At 43.1% G+C, this 20,384-nt stretch overlaps 1 protein-coding gene and 1 long non-coding RNA gene across 6 annotated transcripts in view; one reads left to right on the top strand and one right to left on the bottom strand.

Annotated features, from left to right (window-relative positions):
• CDKL5 (cyclin dependent kinase like 5) overlaps positions 1-20,384 on the bottom strand; it is a 494,542-nt gene that overhangs the window by 357,765 nt on the left and 116,393 nt on the right. The window lies entirely within an intron of this gene.
• Positions 9,029-20,384, top strand: part of LOC137544551 (uncharacterized) — a 29,826-nt gene continuing 18,470 nt past the window's right edge. The window contains exons 1-2 of the long non-coding RNA XR_011025908.1: positions 9,029-9,236; positions 16,427-16,611. This is a non-coding gene — a long non-coding RNA (uncharacterized lncRNA). The remainder of the gene's footprint in view (positions 9,237-16,426; positions 16,612-20,384) is intronic.

Raw genomic sequence — 20,384 nt, forward strand, 5'->3', positions numbered from 1 at the left:
CAGATGTGTGTAGTTAATCATTACACGACAAGGAGAATAACAGTGATTGAATAAAGTGTGTGGTGCATTTGTATACAGCAAATTTCTTCATAATGATGTGTATTTTATAATATGAATATGCCTTTTCTGTATAAAGACCATCCATTCAAGTATTTTTTTCTTGTTTAAGCTCCATCTAATGTAAACACATAGATCTAAATGTATAACAACTTTTATAATTCCATGTAAAATTTTTCTATGTGCTTCTTGACTATAATTGCATTTACCCTTTATTTAATTTTTATATTAACACTTACTTACAACATATACTATTATTACTATTTATAACGTGTAAACGCATTATTATGCTGTGCAATAAATTGTAGGCAGTGCAAATTGCAATGTTGCATTTACAAAAAGGGACAAAATATTTCACAAAAGAACCTTGCCCAAATTAGCTACTGCTAAAAACACATTTTGTTGCCTGAAACAACCGTTCTGTTCATACCAAGCAGCCTGTTCTGTCAATCCTATGGAGAAAGTGAACAAACTGCAGTCACATTTATAGGTGCAACTGGAAGAATAATGAGTGGAGACTGAGAATTGTCCAGTAGATTATTGTAGATGATGGAGCTGATATTGGGGGATTATGTCCTCATGCTAGACCAGTGGTTCTCAAACCTGTCCTGGTGACCACCCAATAGTGCATGTTTTGCAGGCAACCTCACCTATGTACAGGTACATGGAAACCACCCAGCTGAGACACTATTATTATTATAATTTATTGTATTTATAAAGCGCCAACATATTACGCAGCACTGGACAATAAATATATATGTTACGGCCAGAACCCGAAGTTTGGCCACTTCTAGTTCTGGCCGGCCACTTCGGGTTCTGGCCGGCCAATTCGCGAAGTGCCCGCTGCGCTGCGGCCAATGTTAGAAACGGATCGTTTACTCTGATATGAATGTATCTTCTGGCCGCAGCGCAGCGGCCAAACGTATTAATTTGTTGCAATTTTAAGCCGGCGGCAATGTAACGATTCAAGCCGCCGGCTTTTTCATCTGCCTCATCTCTCTCCCTCTCTTTCTTATGGGCAGCCGGGCGGGGACACGCGTGTCCCTCCGGAGTCGTTCGTCGCGGCAGGGAAGCCTGCCGTTCTTGCAGAGCGGGTGCTGGCAGAAGCAATGTCTGCAGCCTCCCCGCTCTGCTGCCCCTGCTGCGACGAACGACTCCCGGGGGGACTTGCGTGTCCCCCCCCCCCCGCCGGCTGGCCATAAGAGGAGAGAGAGAGAGAGAGAGATGAGGCAGATGAAAAAGCCGGCGGCTTGAATCGTTACATTGCCGCCGGCTTAAAATTGCAACAAATTAATACGTTTGGCCGCTGCGCTGCGGCCAGAAGATACATTCATATCAGAGTAAACGATCCGTTTCTAACATTGGCCGCAGCGCAGCGGGCACTTCACGAATTGGCCGGCCAGAACCCGAAGTGGCCGGCCAGAACTAGAAGTGGCCAAACTTCGGGTTCTGGCCGTAACATATACAATGATACAAGACATAACAAAGTTATACAACATAGAGCAAAGTTATACATGCAAATTGTACAAAATACATGATCATGCGATATGGGCTGGTTAGGTAGGCCCAGTAATACAAGTACAGGCTGTCATAGGACAGGAGCACATGATTCTGTAGATTACACTAGGGAATGGAGGACCCTGCCAGAGGCTTACAATCTAAAGGGTGGGGAGGAAACACTAGGTGGGGCTGTGAAATATTCATTAGAGAGTTACTGTGTGGTAGGCCATCATAAAGAGGTGGGTTTTGAGGGCTTGCTTGAATGTGTTGAAAGAGGGAGCAAGTCTGATGGGTGGGTATCTACCCCACCTGCGCATAGGTGGGGGTAGATATACGGCAGATAGGTGAGGTAACAGGAGACTGTTTACTCAGTAATTTAGGGTTTGGGAAGAAAGGAAGATCATGAATATATGGTTTTGGAGGGCATATTTAAATGTTTGTTATTGTTACAAGTACAAGTTAAACATTAATTTTTATAGGTTTCCACAATTTCACTATATTTATAAATTATTATTTTTTTAAATGTAATTGAAGTCTATGTACTGAAATGTGAATTCATATTATTTGTATAAGTTTGATGGGATTACACAAAGTATGAATAGAAAAGGAAGTATAAGAGTCCCATATTAACCAGTTCGCATTCAGTCGTTTTTCGCTTCATGCATCCGAACAATGTTCACCTCCCATTCATTAGCCTATAACTTTATTACTACTTATCACAATGAACTGATCTATATCTTGTTTTTTCCGCCACCAATTAGGCTTTCTTTGGGGGGTACATTTTACTAAGAGCCACTTTACTGTAAATGCATTTTAAAAGGAAGAATAAGAAGAAAACGGAAACAAATCATTATTTCTCACTTTTCGGCAATTATAGTTTTAAAATAATACATGCCTCCATAATTAAAACCCACGTATTGTATATGCCCATTTGTCCCGTTTATTACACCATTTAAATTATGTCCCTATCACAATGTATGGCGACAATATTTTATTTGGAAATAAAAGTGCATTTTTTCCGTTTTGCATTCATCACTATTTACAAGCTTATAATAAAAAAAAAAAAGAAATATTTCATCTTTACATAGATATTTAAAAAGTTTAGACCCTTAGGTAAATATTTGTGTTTTTTTTTTTTTTTAATTGTAATGTTTTTTTTTTTTTTTAATTAAACATTTTATGTGGGTATTTTTGGGAGGGTGGGATTGAAATTGTATTTTTTTTGTAAATATATGTGTATTTTTATTTTTATTTAACATTTAGATGTAGTTTACTTTTTGGCCACAAGATGGCAGCCATGAGTTGTTTACAGTGACGTCACTCTAAGCGTACCACGTACGCTTAGAGCGACATAGGAGGCAGAAAAAGCGTAGCTTCCGAGAGAAGCTGTCGCTTTTTCTGCGGGGGAGAGGAATCAGTGATCGGGCACCGTTGCCCGATTCACTGATTCACTGGCTAACAAACCGCCGGCCGATCGCGCGCGTGCACGCGCGCGATCGGCCGCGTGGACGCGCAGGAGCGCACATGGCTTCCTGGACGTGAGTTTCACGTCCAGGAATGTGAAATAGTTAAGAAACCTAGCAATGTTGCTTTTTCTAGGTCTTCAAAGAGGGTAGTAAGCATACATGTTTCATAAAGTTAAAATGTCAATATTTTACTAGTCTCTGGCTGGATAGCGTAATGGTTAAAGGGACTCCGAGCACCTCTCATGGGTAAGCCTTTAAGACTTAGACCAGTACTGCAAAGTACTTAAAGATGTATACATTTCTGTAGCTTGTGCTCTCATCTTTCATTTGATGCCTGAATTGATATGCCAAATAGTTTTTGTGCGATTTCAATTTAAAAATCGGGGCTGCCATCTTTGCTTTGTAATAACTGTCGGGTCACCCCTGAATTCTCTGTTAGAGAAGTGCATCACTGAATGAAGCAGGAAGAGGAAGTGACACGCATGGCCATTGCAAGAGGCTCCTCCAGAGGAGTCATAGCACAACTTTGTTGGAAGGCGTCTGGCTTAAAGCATGCCCAGGAGAAATGCTCGGAGGCCCTTTAAGGGTTCCACCTCTGACACAGGCAACCTGGGTTTGAATCTCAGCTCTTCCTGTTCAGTAAGCTAGCACCTATTCAGCAAGGAGTCCTTGGGAAAGAATCCCTAACACTGCTACTGCCTACTGAGCGTGCCCTAGTGGTTAAAGCTCAAGTGCTTAGAGTCCGACAGGAGAAAAGGAATGTTATTTGTCTTGTCTTTGTACTACTTTCTATTAAACATAAGATTCAAATAATTTTTTAAATCCATACATTCCATTTTTATTTACTTTTTACATTGCGTCCCAACTTTTCTGGAAAAAAATTACTGGTGGAATGCCAAAGCAAGAAGTGCACCCATAGTTTATGTGCAGCAGTTTTTGCAGGAATATACAGGAAATTACCAACAAGTAAAGACACAAAATATTTAAATTTAATACATAGAGAATATGGGTATGGTACAAAGTTATTTTTTAGATTAATTTAGCTCTTATACTGTTCATATTTGTTATATTTATTAAATTTGTCCTCCTAGGATAAAATATGACTTAATCATATACTATCTACATTTATTTAGCAATCTACTATAAAATGTACGTGTCGTTATACAAGTGATTCTACCAACAATGTATAGCCTTACACCTCATACAATCTTTAATTCGAATGTCTCTGATATCTCAGAACTAATCTTGTTTTTTGTTTTCAATCAGTAGCCTAACTAGGAATTATGGCATTTCCAAGGTGTATGATACAACCAAGTTAATTTTTAGTAATTTTCCTTCTGTCATTATCTAAAATAATTTGGGTGCCGCAACTAAATCTCTGCCAATCGTGTCCTGCAATTGCCGTACCCCAAATTATAACCAGAGGGAGAAATTAGGTAATAAATAAGGGAATATATTTTTATATTCCCCTAGATTACCTTGTGCAGGGAGAGCCATTATTCAAATTCTCCCTGCACCCAAAACAAACACGTTAGGAACATACATACACATTTTGTAATAATACCGTATATACTCGCATATAAGCCAACCCACGTACAAGTTGAGGTACACACTTTTCCCTCAGAAACCAGGAAAAAGTGATTGACTCGCATAAAAGCCCCTCACCTGTATAGCCCCCTCCAAAGTAGCCAGATGTGCCCCCAGTACAAGTCATTCCTTCTCTCTATAGCCAGATGTGCCCAAAGGTTTGTACAGCTGTGTCTCAAGACGCCACTAGATGGTGTCATAGATATGAGACACAGTGATTGTCAAACAGGAAGAACACCCGATCATTGCACCAGCTGGCAAGAGCAGCATCACTAGTGAAAGATCCTTACACTCCTCTGGCCAGTAACAAAACCTGCTCCACCATCCGTTCTGCTCCAATGACTTGTATAGAAGCCGAGGGGGTAACTTTTCAGCACATTTTTTAGGCTTATACACGAGTATATAAGGTATATACTTTGTTTAAATATCCAACATACAGTGAAGTTGAGTGTGTTCCTCCAATTCTGTTGATTTTCGAAGTTTCAAGAATCAGAGATGTAAATAAAATTGCTAATTTTAAAATATTGACCTGGAAGAGCTTGGGTTATTTGAATCAAAAAAAAAAAAAAAAGGTGAATGGGATTTCATGGCTCATTCAGTTAGTTTTAGTAAAACACAATACAGGGAAGATGGTTTAGGCAAAAGTCAGCACTGTGCAATCAGAACACCTGATCTGCATATTTAATCCTCTGAATCAGTAATCACCATATATTGAAAGTAAAGGATCAATACATCAACCAGGTAAGAAGCATGTAAAAGGGGAATGGAGGCTTCCTTATTTATTTACTTTTAAACAATACCAGTTGCCTGGCAAACCTGCTGATTCATGCATTCATGGTTCATGCATCAGTAGTATCAGTATCATGGTCACACAACAGAAACAAGCATGCAGCTAATCCATTCAGACCTCAGTCAGAAACATCAGATCTACATGGTTGTTCAGGGTCTATGGCTAGAAAGTATTAGAGGCAGAGGATCAACAGGACAGCCAGGCAAATCGCATGGTTTAAAAGGAAATTAACCTCCCTGGCGGTAAGACCAAGCGTAGCTCGAGCTAAGAACTAGATGTCAGGCGCGGTAAGCCCTCGGGCTAGCTAAAATCAAATGCTGCGGCTTACCTGGGTCCCACGCACGGCCGGCACTGTTCAGCAGGACTCCAGGCTTCGATAGCCATCCACCGGGATACCCATCTTCTGTCTTCTTCCTGGATCCCGGCGGCCAATCAGTGGTGGTGCAGGGGTATGACAATACGCAAGCGTCGTGACATCGAGAACGACGCTACAATTTAAAGTAGACCTGAACTCTTTCGCAGGACAGAAGGAAAACAGAGAAACGCAGCCTGTATGTATGCAGTGTGTTTAGCCTGTCTAACCCTCCATCTGGACCCGATCTCTGGCACAGGACAGAAGGTACTAGATATATATATAATGGGTAACGTCCTTTTTTTTGAAAAAAGTGAAGGATCAAAACACAAGTCCCTTTAGGGGCAATCTACCTTGCCCACAATGACCTAGGTAATTTATAGTAAAGGACTTAAGAAAAAACACGGAGGTAAAGTGCAGTTTGGCAAAAACTTTGTAGAAAAAACTTTATTAATACAAAATATCAAAAAATCAGCACTTTCTTTTAGTGGATCCCTGGCGTTGCCTATACTAGATTGGTGTGTGGTTTCTGAGGATTTCTTGTTATTAGCAGCTATGCGTGGACTGATATTTACTAGTCCTTGGTGCAAATCGGCTGTGGACCTTCTCTTAAAGCCTATGGTCTTTCTTTTCTTACTATTGGTGGATCTTTGGTGCTTTGAAGGACTTTAACTTTCTGTATTAAAATGGTGGTTGTTCTCTAGTCACCAGCAGTGATGCATTGACTGATATTTACTAGTCTGTGTTGCAGACCTGCTTTAGATTTTTTCTTCTAGGTCACGGTCTTTCTCTTTTTCATTCTATGATATGAGCCCTATATAATCATTGTATGATTTGGTGTCTATATTCCAATTCTTTTCCTGATATGCAGGTTCAGGACTTATTCTGGACCATGTGGATCGCATATCAGAAATCACAATGGTGGAGCTTTCTTTCCTTGTTTATTGCTCTGTTTTGAGCTTATGGTCTCTTGAGCCTTGTTTTTAATATTTGTCTTTATTGTTTGTATTTTAGATATTTGTATTGCGGCCTGATGAAGGGCAAATTTATGATATAAGGAGCCCGAAACGAACATGTGTCGTTGCCTATAAGATACAAAAATTTCCTCCAATATTAAATCAAGCCAGAATACAACACTTACTTATCGGCTTCAATTATTCATGCCTTATGGCAGTGATTTAACCATATGAAGACCTATGATATGTGTGGAATTGAAAAAGCTTTTAAATCTTTGCTGATTTTTTGATATTTTGTATTAATAAAGTTTTTTCTACAAAGTTTTTGCCAAACTGCACTTTACCTCCGTGTTTTTTCTAAAGTCCTTTACTATAAATTACACAGGACAGAAGGTAAACATAGAGAAATGCAGTATGTGTATATGTAGTAGGCCTGAACGATTTTAGGGAAAAGTTAAATTGAACGATTTCTGTCCGAAGTCACGATTTCTATTCGATTCACGATTTCCTTCATATTAAGCATTGTTCCCCTCCTCTGTGCGCCTTTGTCCCTGTCTCTCTTTGTGCACCCCCTGTGTCTCTCTTTGTGCCCCCTTTGTCTGTGTCCCCTCTGGGTCTCTTTGTCTCCCTTTTGTCTCTCTGTGCCCACTCTGGGTCTCTCTGTGCCTCCTCCGTGTCGCTCTATGTCTCCTCTGTGCCCACCCTGTGCCCCTAAGCTGCGGCAGTGCTGGACATACCTTCCAGCACGATTCCAGTGATGCTGGTCTATTCACTTTGCCTCCTGCAGGCTCTAATGCACGGCATACTTACTGTATGTCATGTGACATACAGGAACCAGGAAGCATGCCGTGCAAAAGAGCCTGCAGAGGGCAAGAGAGGACGGACCGCGTTGGACTCGTGCCGGAAGGTATATTCAACACTGCCAATGCTGCGGGCCGCGCGGCCCAGACTTGGGGTAAGTTTGAAGCGGCTTCTTCAAACTTCCCCTATGTGGAGATGACGTAATCACAGAAATTGCCGCTTTGACAATTCCGAAATTGTGATCTTGGTGATTGCCATTTCGGTTTAAATTCAATTTATATTTCAGGCCTAATATGTAGAGTTTAGCCTGTCTAATTCCTCCTCATTTGTCCCTAATCACAAATTGTAATTTGATATCTCTCCTGTGTCACATGACTGCTATTGCTGAGATGGCACATAAGCTCATTTGAAAGCACAGGATATTAATAATATAGCCACTTTGTTGTCAAAAGGTTTTGCTTATCTGCCTCTCGGTTACCGATTTTCGCCTGGATTTTGACTACTCTCAGCCTGCCACCTGCATTACCTCTGCCTGCACAACCTATGCCTGGATTTTGACTACTCTCTGTCTGCCCCCTAAGACTGATAGCAAAGGGAGGAAAGTCCAAAAGGAATCATGCTTCTACTGTCCCAATTGTGATGCTGCCCTCAGTGCCATTCCCAGTTTCAAAATATACCACACACGGTGTATTCGGTATATATGTACCTACTGTATAATCTGGTGCCTTATTTGCACAGTTTCACTGTTTTTTTAAGTTTATTCATAAATGTAATTGATTCAACACTTTTATGTTCTAGTCTTATCTACAAGACCTTTTTTTCTGACATATTTTGGTGAGTTATGACTTAAAGGTCAACTGAAGTGAGAGGGATATGGAGGCTGCCATTTTTTATCTTCTTTTAAACAATACGCATTGCCTAGCTATCCTGATGATGCTCTGTCTCTAATACTTTTAGCCATAGATCCTGAACAAGCATGCAGCAGATCAGGAGTTTCTGACATTATTGTCAGATCTGACAAGATTAGCTGCATACTTGTTTCTGGTGTACTTCAGACACTTCTGCAGCCAAATAGATCAGCAGCGCTGTTAGGAAACAAATATGTCAGCCTCCATATTCTTCTCCTTTCAGTTGCCCTTTAAATATTTGAGGCCTAAAATTCTTGAAAAAAAAAATGTACCGCTTTTAGAAGCATAAATCCAGAAAGAAATGAACCGCCAAGGTGGTTAATATGTCAGCCTCCATATCCCTCTCAGCTTAGGTTCCCTTTAAACAGCAATGGCAGATTTCATAATCTATCAGTATGAGCCCACTAAAAAAGTAACTTGATCATTATTAGCATAATAATAATAATAATAATAATAATAATAATATTAGCTATGACAATTATTAACCTAGGCGTGAGCAGCTAACCGTCCTTTTAACTGGCAGTTCCCAGTACACTAACAACTTCTGAAAATCAAATATCCATTTATACCAACCAGCTTACTAGTGTTCCACTTTTGCTGTATCAAGATCTTAAAATTTTCCCTGAATTGTGATAAGCATACATATCCACTATTAGATTTTTTTTTTTTTTAGACTTGATGTTGAATTCTATAACAACAAAAAAAAAGTATCACGGGTGAAGGCTTTCTAGATCAATATTTAATAATGTTATTGCGTAAACATGGGTCAGGAAAGGCCATTCTTTCCTCTGGCAAGCCTGAGAGGGGAATGAGACACAGGTGAGAGCTGCATGTGTATAAAGGCCACACAATTTTGTATTGCACTGAGCAGGGGTGTCTGCATTCAGATCAATATTGATTCAGATTTCCGTTTAAATCTAATTGAATATCTACTGGTTCAAAATGGTAAATAGGGATGGTCAATAGGATGCAAATAATTCTGATTTGATGCAGGATTTTGGAAATGTTGTATGCAAATGTATACCACTGGAAAATGGATGAATAAAGTTCCAGCTTGGTATAATTCATCTGTTCTATTTTTCCAGCTGCGTTATCTGCATACAAAATTTGCATAATTTGGAATGATTTGCATCTCACTGCCCATGTCTCATGGTAAACCAGCTGAAGGTTTGATATTTTGGAGATATTAGGCATGATTCATAAAGCTTTTTCACCTTCTTCAACGTTTTCTTCTCTTTTTACTTCATCTATATTACAATTTACAGTGTTCTCCCCAGAGAATTTTTCCAGCCGGTTGGCCTGAAATAGTAGCCGGGTGGCATGAAAAAGTAGCCGGGTGGGGCGAGATGAGAATGCAGGGCTGGTGCATCTGTGTGCAACTTTGCTTACAGGATAGGAGGAGGTGACTCGATGACAGTAGAGTGCTCACCAAAACTAGCCGGGTGGAGCACCCGGCTAAAAGTGACTGGGGAGAACACTGTTTTAAGCTCCCAAAAAGCAAAAATATAATACAATTAAGGTAAGAAAAGTAATATTTAAATTAAATTCATCAGGAACAACTTGCTTTGAATGATTATTTTGCTTGTTAAGGCCCATACACACGTCGGATTTTAGCGAACGACCCGTCGTTTGAACGTTCCGTCGTTCGGACGTTTTCGCGTCAAATCCGACGTGGGTACAGACTATCGTTCGGGTGATAAGACTGGTTACCAACGATCCGCCGGGCGGATCACTGGTAACCAGTCTTATCACCCGAACGATAGTCTGTACACACGTCGGATTTGACGCGAAAACGTCCGAACGACGGAACGTTCAAACGACAGGTCGTTCGCTAAAATCCGACGTGTGTATGGGCCTTTAATGTGCCAAAATGTAATTTTTATCAATTAGGTGATAAATAAGGGATTTAAGAGAAGTTTTGTGAATAGAGCCCATTGTAGGTTTTAACATTGTATGGACAACATGAAGAGGGACTTTAAAGAGAACCCGAGGTGTGTTTAAAGAATGTTATCTGCATACAGAGGCTGGATCTGCCTATACAGCCCAGCCTCTGTTGCTATCCCAAACCCCACTAAGGTCCCCCTGCACTCTGCAATCCCTCATAAATCACAGTTGTGCTGTGAGGCTGTGTTTACATCTGTAGTGTCAGTCTCAGCTGCTCCCCCGCCTCCTGCATAGCTCCGGTCCCTGCCCCCGTCCCTTCCCTCCAATCAGCAGGGAGGGAAGGGATGCAGGCGGGGACTGGAGTTCAGCAGGAGGCGGGGAGAGCAGCAGACTGACACTATAAAGATAAACACAGCCAGCTCTGACAAGCTGTTTGTCAGCAGCGTGGCTGTGATTTATGAGGGATTGCAGAGCGCAGGGGGACCTTAGGGGGGGTTGGGATAGCAACAGAGGCTGGGCTGTATAGGCAGATCCAGCCTCTGTATGCAGATAATATTCTTCAAACCCACCTCGGGTTCTCTTTAAAGGAAACCCATGATGAGAGGGATATGGAAGCTGTCATATTAATTTCCTTTCAAACAATACCAGTTGCCTGGCAGTCCTTCTGATCCTGTGTCTCTAATACATTTGGCCATAGACCCTGCACAAGCATACAGCAGACCAGGTACTCTGACGCAGAATTTTACTGGATTAGCCATATGCTTGGTCCAGGGTTTTAACTCAGACATTACTTATGCCAGAAGATACAATGACCAATTCTGATATAGTAAGCTTCTCATATAGTAAACTACTTTTCCTGGTCCCTTGGCGTTTACTATAGAGATCCTACTGTATTGCAAAAGGCCCATTTCATAGCTAGTAGGACTATAGAGTCACTGCTGCTGCACCGCCGCACCACATCTAGAGTAGTCTCTGTCCCATTAGGAACCACTTCTAGTTAAAAGCAGGTAACTTTAATAACTTGTGCGCTGACAATGCTATTTTATTAGCAGATCCTGGTACATGTTTTAGTAATATCTACAACAAAGAAAACAAATAAAAAACATTCCAATATACTTTTCCAATAGTTTTCAATTCTCTCTCCCTGGTACAATGCATATATTAATATGGGAAACCTGTCACAACCACAAATAAAACTGTCATTAACTATGCATGGTCTTTTAATAATGCAGCGTGGTGCGTTTTGTTTTCTCACAATACACATCCCATAAATTAAACTGCTATTCAATCAATGACTAGTTACTCCACTTTACACTGAATTTTTCATGGAGCATTCTGTATAATGTGATGCCTCAAGAAAACAAAGAATATAGACAGTTATGACAAAATGTATTAGGCATCCTGTCCAGTATATGTAGAAAATGTAGCATTTGCTGTGCCACAGGCCTATGAAAATGTTCAGCCCATAAGAATGCTGCCATCACGGTGTACTGGTGGCAGCGGTATTGGCACTTCAATAGATAAAGCACATAGTTCAGGGTAGTGAAGTTCAGCTGAACTGAAGTTCTAGGTTTGCCTGTTCCAAGACCCCTGTCGATGTCTAACCCAACTTTTTGTTATCATTGATGACGCCCCAAGTCGTCATAAGTGAGGACATTGCTGCCTTCTTGAAGGTTTTACATCCTACAATTCCTACTTTTCATGCATTTCCTAAGATTCATAAACGGAGGGATCGCCCACCCGGGCGACCTATTGTTTCTGGGCGTGGTTCCCTGATGGAGCGGGCGAGCATGTACATTGATAGGCATCTTTAGCCTCATGTGCAGGCTCTCCCCTCCTATGTCAGGGATACCATGCACCTTTTAAGAACTTTGGAAGGTGTGCAGGTCCCCCCCAATACACACCTGGTGGCTCTGGATGTGGAGGCGCTGTATTCCAGCATCCCACAGGAACTCGGTATCTCGGCTGTGGGTACCTTCCTGGGAGAGCTTGATTTCCGACGGACGGCCCATAACATTTTTTTAGTTGGATCTATTGAGATTTCTACTTTTGAACAACATTTTTGTTTTTGATTGTTCTCACTACCTCCAGGTGCAGGGAGCTGCAATGGGCACTACGTGTGCTCAGTCGTATGCTAACTTGTACTTGGGGGAGTGGGAACACATGATTTTTTCCAACGATGGCCTCTCGATGTACCTGTGCCACGTGTTGATGTGGCACAGGTACATCGATGACATCTTTGACGTCTGGACCGGGACAGACGGTGAACTTTGCAGGTTCATCGGTATTTTGAATTGCAACACTAGGAATTTGCGTTTTATGATGACGTCTGATCTCAATAGAATTTATTTTTGGGATATTTGGATCATGATTCATGACCAAGGCCGTCTCTCGACGAGCCTATACAGGAAGGACACGGCAACAAATGCCCTTTTACGGGCTGATAGTTTCCATCCGGGACATACCATCAGGGGCATTCCTGTGGGCCAGTACCTCTGTGTGCGGCACAACTGTTCTTTCCCTGGTGCCTTCAAAGAGGAGGCTGCAAACCTAAGGTCACCCTTTAAGGATCGTGGCTACCCTGACCATTTATTACGTAGAGCATATCAGAGAGCAAGTGCGACTGATCGCAGTGCACTGGTATCGGCAGTCAGATGATAACAATGTGCATCTATGTTTACGCTATTATGCACAACATAAGGAAATCATACGAATCCTTCAACGTCATTGGTACATTTTGACCAATGACCCTAAAATTGAGACATTGGTGACACCTGAGCCCAGGGTCACCTGAAGACGTGCACCGTCCCTCCATGACCTGATTGTCAAAAGCCATTTTAGAGGTTCTGAAACTACTCGCCCTCACTGCATTGTCACCAGCTCCTATAGTTGTGGTGGATGTTCTGTTTGTCGCTTTTTGTCCATTGGGAGGGAAGTCATCCTTCCCAATGGACATTCTTGGCATTTACAACATTATGTAAATTGTAATACTCCCTTTGTAGTGTACCTTCTTCTTTGCCGCCGTGAGGCATTCTACAATCGGCAAAACTGTCCGGGAGTTTAGATCGGGAATTGGTGAGCATCTTGCCAACATCAAGAGCACTACATCCACCACACCAGTAGCACAACACTTTAGGTCTGCACATGGCGGTGATTGTCGAGGCTTACGATTCGTGGGCCTCGATTGTATACATACAACCATCAGAGGGGGTAATTATGATCGGTTACTACTACAGAAGGAATCTAGGTGGATCTTCAAGTTAAGAGCCACCAAGCATCCTGGCCTTAACGATATAGTTGGTTTTGCAGCATTCTTACCCATTTGATTGACCCATTGGGAAGGGTTGTGTAGATTGGTCTTCCACAGTCTGGCTCCTTCTCCCCTCCTTGCTATCTGGCGCCCTGTGTCTCTGACCATGGTTGCTTCTGCCTGCTGGCATTTTGGGTCTCCTTATCTGCAGCGTCACGCGCTTTGGGCTTCCCTCTTAGGGATTAGTCATTTATTGTTGCATTTAACTGTGCTGTTTCAGCACTTATGATTGATACTTGACTGGGTCACCAGTTGTATTTGTGTTACATATTTACATTTTTGTAATTATTGTGTGACCCGTCAAACTCTTTTGATTAAATTATTGGTATTGATTGATATGCATGCTGACTTTTTGTCACTCAATGCATCCACCTTCATTATTTTGGTTATAATATTGTATACTTATTAGTTTCTCACTTCTAATCCGCTGTGTCCTTACTCTGTCTCCTTCCCCCTTCGCTCCGGTTAACTGTTGCAGACTTTGGACACTCCTGTGTCACTTTGTGTAGCGATCGGTGTAACACAGAGAGGATCTGATTATCGGTGATCTGCAGTATCACCGAGAATACAGATATATACCCGATTATTGATGATCTGCAGTATCACCGATAATCAGATATATCTCTAACCTCTGGACACCTGAGTAATAGGAGTGTTTGGTGCAACAGTAATACTTTGAGGAGAGCACCCGTCTCGAGGGTGCCAGGCAGTAAGAGATACTGCCCAAGAACAAGCTCCTTCCAAGGGCCTGAGGCTCCCCAAGGGGAGGAGTCAGGCTGAGAGAGGGAAGGACAGAGTGTGAGTGACACCAATGGTGATATGTCACTGACAGATCTGTGAACTATCTCTAAACAGAGGAGATAGTTCTCGAGGTCGGACAGGCCAGGTTGGCAACAGACAGATAGATGAGATACAGAGGGAAGAAACTGAATCAGAGTCCTAAGGCAAGCAAGGTTTGGCAACGGAGTATCAGATATAGCGAAGTACCAAATCAGAGATCAGAAGAGAGGTCAGGGAAGCAGAAGATCATAACAAATAATCAACAATGTCTAGTCTATAGGTGTGAGCTCCTAGATCATCAACACCCTGGAACTAGTCTGAAGTATAACAGGATGGTAAAGCTAATTCCTAATCTTGGGTGTGAGCTCCGTAGTCATCAACACCCTGGAACTAGTCTGAAGTATAACAGGATGGTAGAGCTAATTCCTAATCTTGGGTGTGAGCTCCGTAGTCATCAACACCCTGGAACTAGTCTGAAGTATAACACAGAAAATACACAGTATTCCTAGTCTTGGGTGTGAGCTCCGTAATCAACACCCAAGTGCTGGACCAATGGGAAGTAGTAGAACCATCAGCTGACCGGCCTGGTCAGCTGACTCCCTTCTGGCTGTCATATAACATATGTGGACTATCAGTCCCAGCCACACCAGACATGTGTTGCAAAGCACCCGCCGCGCTGGACGCGGAATCCGCCGCACCGCCATCAAGGCATGCGGCGGTTTCCCCACGTTCGGCCATACCACCAGATGTAGACCCACGCGTGCCAACCGCCGCGTTGGACGCGGAATCAGCCGTCTTGTTCTGAGTACATGCGCCGGCTTTTCCGCGTTTTCTCACAGTTTGGCCCTTCGATTGGCTGCAGTGTCGGGGGCGGGGATGTGTGACGTGCATGGTTGCTTGTGTGCTGACTTGCATGTCTGGTATATAGGGCAGGACACAGCGTGTTGTTGAAACCACGCCTCCCTTCGAAAAAAAAGCCGGTAGACCCAGCGAAACATGGCAGAGCAGCTGGCGTGCTTCTAGCACATCACTGCTGCGGATCCCACTCTCCGGCACGCCATCCTGCCTCACTCCATACTGCTACCGCCTGGGCATCTGGTTGTCACCCCCTTCAACCTACGTTTGGGCTTATCCTGGCAGGAGCAGCCGCACCTTGCATATGAAGCAGGACACTTTGGACACTAACAATGCACAACGTGGGCCCGGGTCTGACCATCTACCGCCTTGTCCATGAGATGGAGAAATCCTCAGATTGCCTGAGCACGCTAAGGTCAAGTACCACACCATCCTAGGTTCTAATCCTGGCTCACTCCCCTAGCCGTGAGCTCCGGCGGTGGGTTTGAGGGACCGTGGATGGTTCTAAACTGGACACTAACAGAACCCTATTCCATCACATCTGGATCTGGTACAGTATGCAATCTCACTGTATCACTGCATAAACTGTGCTTTGTATGACCCGCAACCACTTGCTGTGAACTTTTTCAGCTTACTGTTTGTTGCCGTTTCTTGCTCGCAAGCTGGATCAACGGCTCTGCTTCCGACAACAAGCTTTATTGTGCTGCTTGCACGTGCTTATGCTATGTACTATTATCTCCTGCTGGGAACTCTTTCAGCCGTTTGCTTTTGGAAATTTCTAATTGAGGGTGACAAGCTCTGAACTTTAGACACAATTTGCGCATTTCTCCTGGGATCCCTGATCACATTAGGTGATCTTAGGTGTATGGATGTGTGATTGCGTGTGATTTGAGTGGGTTTTTCTATGTAGATCGTTTTTGTGCTTTTTAAGTGTTTTCATTTTATCAATATATCATTATTAAAGATTGTGTATTTTTATAAATTTTTTCACATTGAAAATGACTCTGTTTGAGATCAGTTGCACCCTCCCCCCCCCTCCCTCCCCGTTTCCTTGTAATGTACATGATATGTCTAACCCTAACACAACATCCCATCTCATGGCTAACTACTAACCTTAAAGTGGGATTGTCAACCATAAAATCAAATTCCATTTATCCACTGCTCTGTGTTTATTATGCAGCCTGCAACCTGATCCTGCAAGCACTCCACTCTAATTAGAAATGTTTCTGCTGTGATAAATCTTATCTCAGTCAGCCTGGCTCTATTTGGTACATTGTGGAAGAGAAGGAAGCATGTCATCACCCCTCCCACATTCCTGCTCCTCCCTGATTGGCTGAAACGTGGACAATACAATACATAGGTTATGTAAGTAGGACAAGAATTTATGAAGTATAAGTATCTACTTGTGCATGAATTTTTATTTTTTTTTGTTCTCTGAAAGTATGGCTGTCATTTCTGCTTCAACACCTCACAATTCTGTATGGTGACATTTTGGTTAATTAAGGGAAGATATATTTTCTGTTGACTGAATTAATGGGTGTATTTTCCAAAACAGAATTAGTCAGTAGTGTACAAACAATAATAAATATCACACACTTCTAAAAGTGCAATACCACCAAAGCATAAGAAAGGGTAATCATAAGATAGATTATATAAATAAACTTATGAAAACAGAGATTTTAAAAAACACATGATTAAAATATGGAAATGACAGTGAACTTCTGCAGAAAATACAGCACTTATCCAAGCACTTCTGAGATATTTCATTTAAAGCAGTTTAAAACCCTGACATAATATTCAATAAAAACAGGTTTTCCTACTTTTTATATGCCATACGGTTATCATATTTTCATTTGTGCATAAGTATTATTATTCATTTAGAAGTTATTGGTTTCTAAAAGTACAGTTTTTTGCTTTGTGAGCTGACTTTGCATTTTATTATTAACTGGTTTTATTCGTTGCCGTTTTGCAGGGAGACAAGCTTTCAGTGTCTCTGTCTCCAGCAGTTCCTGCACAGTCAGAGAATGTGTCACATTCCTCACTTGTTATCTTGTGTTTACTTAAATATATCATTATCTGAAAGTCCGGTTGTGGCAGCATTTCTCTGCATGGAACTTTCAAGCTCTGTGTGTAACCCTTCAAATGCTGGTCTACTAAAAAAAAAAAAAATGCTGGTTGCATATAATATGCTGTAAATGTTTTAGAGCAAAGTTGAAATGCAGGGTTATATTCCACTTTAATACTAAGAGCTTTAATGATACTTCCTAAGCTATTGATTTTGTTTTAAATACAAGTATTTTTTATTTTCAAGTGTATGAAATTCAATGGGACAGTCCACCTTATGATCTGTTACATGTGTGCCTTGTTGCTTGTACAAAAATGTATAAAATAACACCTTTATAAAATAATAATCACAACATCGTGCCTCCCATTAAAGTAGGTGTGTGATTGTAGATACTGAGAGTTGGGCTTAAAGTGAACCTAAAGTCAGGATGAAAAAATGAGTTTAACTCACCTGGGGCTTCCCTCAGCCCCCTGAAGCTGATCGGTGCCCACGCTGACTCCATCAGATGTCCCTGGACCGGCCGGCGGCGACTTCCGGTTTCGCCGTCACCGGCCAACAGGCTGGGAACGCGAGTGATTCTTCCCGTTCCCAGACAGAATATTTTCCCCTTTGCTGCTATTGCAGCATAGGGAGGCTGCAATAGCAGCATAGGGGGCGCTATTCTGGCTGGGAACGCGAAGAATCACTCACGTTCCCAGGCTGTCGGCCGGTGACGGCGAAACCGGAAGTCGCCGCCGGCCGGTCCAGGGACATCTGATGGAGTCAGCGTGGGCACCGATCAGCTTCAGGGGGCTGAGGGAAGCCCCAGGTGAGTTAAACTCATTTTTTCATCCTGACTTTAGGTTCACTTTAAGCCTCATCTACACTGTACAATTTTCATTCAGATCAACGGATCTATTTTCAGTGTTTCTCAACATTTTATTGATATGTACCCCTTTTAAAACCCTGTACTCACCAAGTACCCCCTAGCATAGTAAACATTATCACAAGTACCCCTTGACAAATATATATTTAATCGTAATACATGATAATTGGTTCTAAACTATGTACAAGCATTTACTATTGCTTTTAATTAGCTAAAACCAGGGCCGGCTTTAGGGGGGGGGGGGGGCAAGAGGGGGCAGAGCCCCCTCAAATAGACTTCTTGCCCCCTCAAATATGCTGCTGCTTCCTGGTCCGTGGAACGCAGTCACATCGCCTCTATCTCCGCTGTGCTGTGTGCAGGGGGTGGAGATAGAGACACTCAGTAGCCTGGTTGGGTATCACATGGGGCCAGGCAGCCAGTGAGAGAGGAGTGAGACACTCTGCTCTCTCACTGGCTGCCCGGCCCCATGTGATCCCGGCCAGCCAGCCACAAGTATCTGTATCTGTATCTGAAGCAGAGCGATGGGCGCGCTGGGGAGACATGAGAGGAAAAGGCAAGTGATTTATGTCTCCAGTCCCAGCCGCCCAGCTCTCTGCATACACAGGACACAGCCTGTCAGACTGCCTGTGTGCTGCTGATGGACGCTATGTTGTGTATAGTGTATGAGTCCCCCTGACCTCCCACACTGACCTGAGGACCCTGTGCCCACATTACTGTGATGATTGGCGGGCAGGGGATAATCTTTTATTACTAACTGATTCCTATCTGCAGCTCAGGGAGCAGGAACAATCTGCACAGAGGTCAGGTATACTCTGTAATGGCTCACCCCACTTCCTTTCACTATTCAGTCTCACTGACTGACCTGCCCTCTGCTCTTTTATCTGCTCTGCTCACTTCAGCCTGCATTTTCTTTTAACCCTTTCACTGCCTGTCCTAGCTTCTTAAGCTTTGTGTTTCCTAATTTAATCATTTGTAGCTGCTGCTGGTCTCCTATTAAGAATGTCTTAAAGTGTACCAGAGATGATTGACAGTGTTGTATACATACCTGGGGCTTCCTCCAGCCCCATGCGCACAGATCACTACCACGACGCCGTCCTCTGCTGCCTGCTGCTGCGGTATTGGGTCCCGTTAGTTCTGCCAGTCTACCCAAGAGAAGTGCGCCCTCTACGTATCTCTTCGGTGGTCGCTGGAGAGATACGTAAAGAGCGCAGTTCCTCTTGCGCAGACTGGCTGAACTAACGTGACCCAATACCGGAGCTGCAGGCAGCGGAGGACGGCGGCGTGGGAGCGATCTGTGTGCATGGGGCTGGAGGAAGACCTGGGTATGTATAAAACAGTATCAATCATCTCTGGTTTCCTTTAAGGGTGCCATACATCAGCAACTTGGCAGTGTATTTTTGGTGAAATGCTGTCAGATCACATATATTTTTGGGGGATACACTACAGCAAAGCTCAAACTATTCAGACCTTTAACACCACTGCTAAAGTCATGTATATTTGGCCCCACCCATGACCACACCCACGGTCTGCTGCATGACCACGCCCATTTTTCGGCGCGACGCGGGGTTTTTTTATGCCCCCTGCAAATTTCTGTCTGCCCCCTTATATGTGCCTGTCTAGAACCGGCCCTGGCTAAAACACTAATTTGTTGTTTAAATAGGATTTATATTTTTCTAAAACTCTAAATTTGTTATTCTTGGTTACGTATATCAAGCCCGAGTACCCCCTGGAACCATCAGAAGTACCCCCTGGGGTACGCGTACCACACGTTGAGAACCTAGGTATTAGATCATTTCCAGCCGATCCAATCGGATTGCAATACATGCAATTTACTTCTGTACCTGAAGTGACTGCAGGAAACATGACAATGTTTTTTTTAGTTGAGAACTGTGAGGAAACGCGGAAAAGCCGCCACAAGGGCTCAGAGTGAGGCGGCTGTTTCCGCGTCCAGCATGGCTGCACAACGCGGAGAAACCGCCGCATGCCGCATGGACAGAGCGGCAGATTCCGCGTTGGAGGCGGCAGATTGCACAGATAGCAGAGCGACTAACAGTGCAGCCGGACGCGGGGAAACCGCCGCTCCCTTGGAGAGCGGGGCGGCGGTCCCCGCGCTTGAATCAAGGATTACATTGCAAGACATGTCTGGTGTGGCTGGGACTGCTAGTCCACACAGATTCAGAAGGACGCGCGCGCGCTGAGAGGCAGAGC

Source organism: Hyperolius riggenbachi, chromosome 2 (genome assembly GCF_040937935.1).
Source record: "Hyperolius riggenbachi isolate aHypRig1 chromosome 2, aHypRig1.pri, whole genome shotgun sequence".
In the NCBI taxonomy this organism is placed as follows: domain Eukaryota; kingdom Metazoa; phylum Chordata; class Amphibia; order Anura; family Hyperoliidae; genus Hyperolius; species Hyperolius riggenbachi.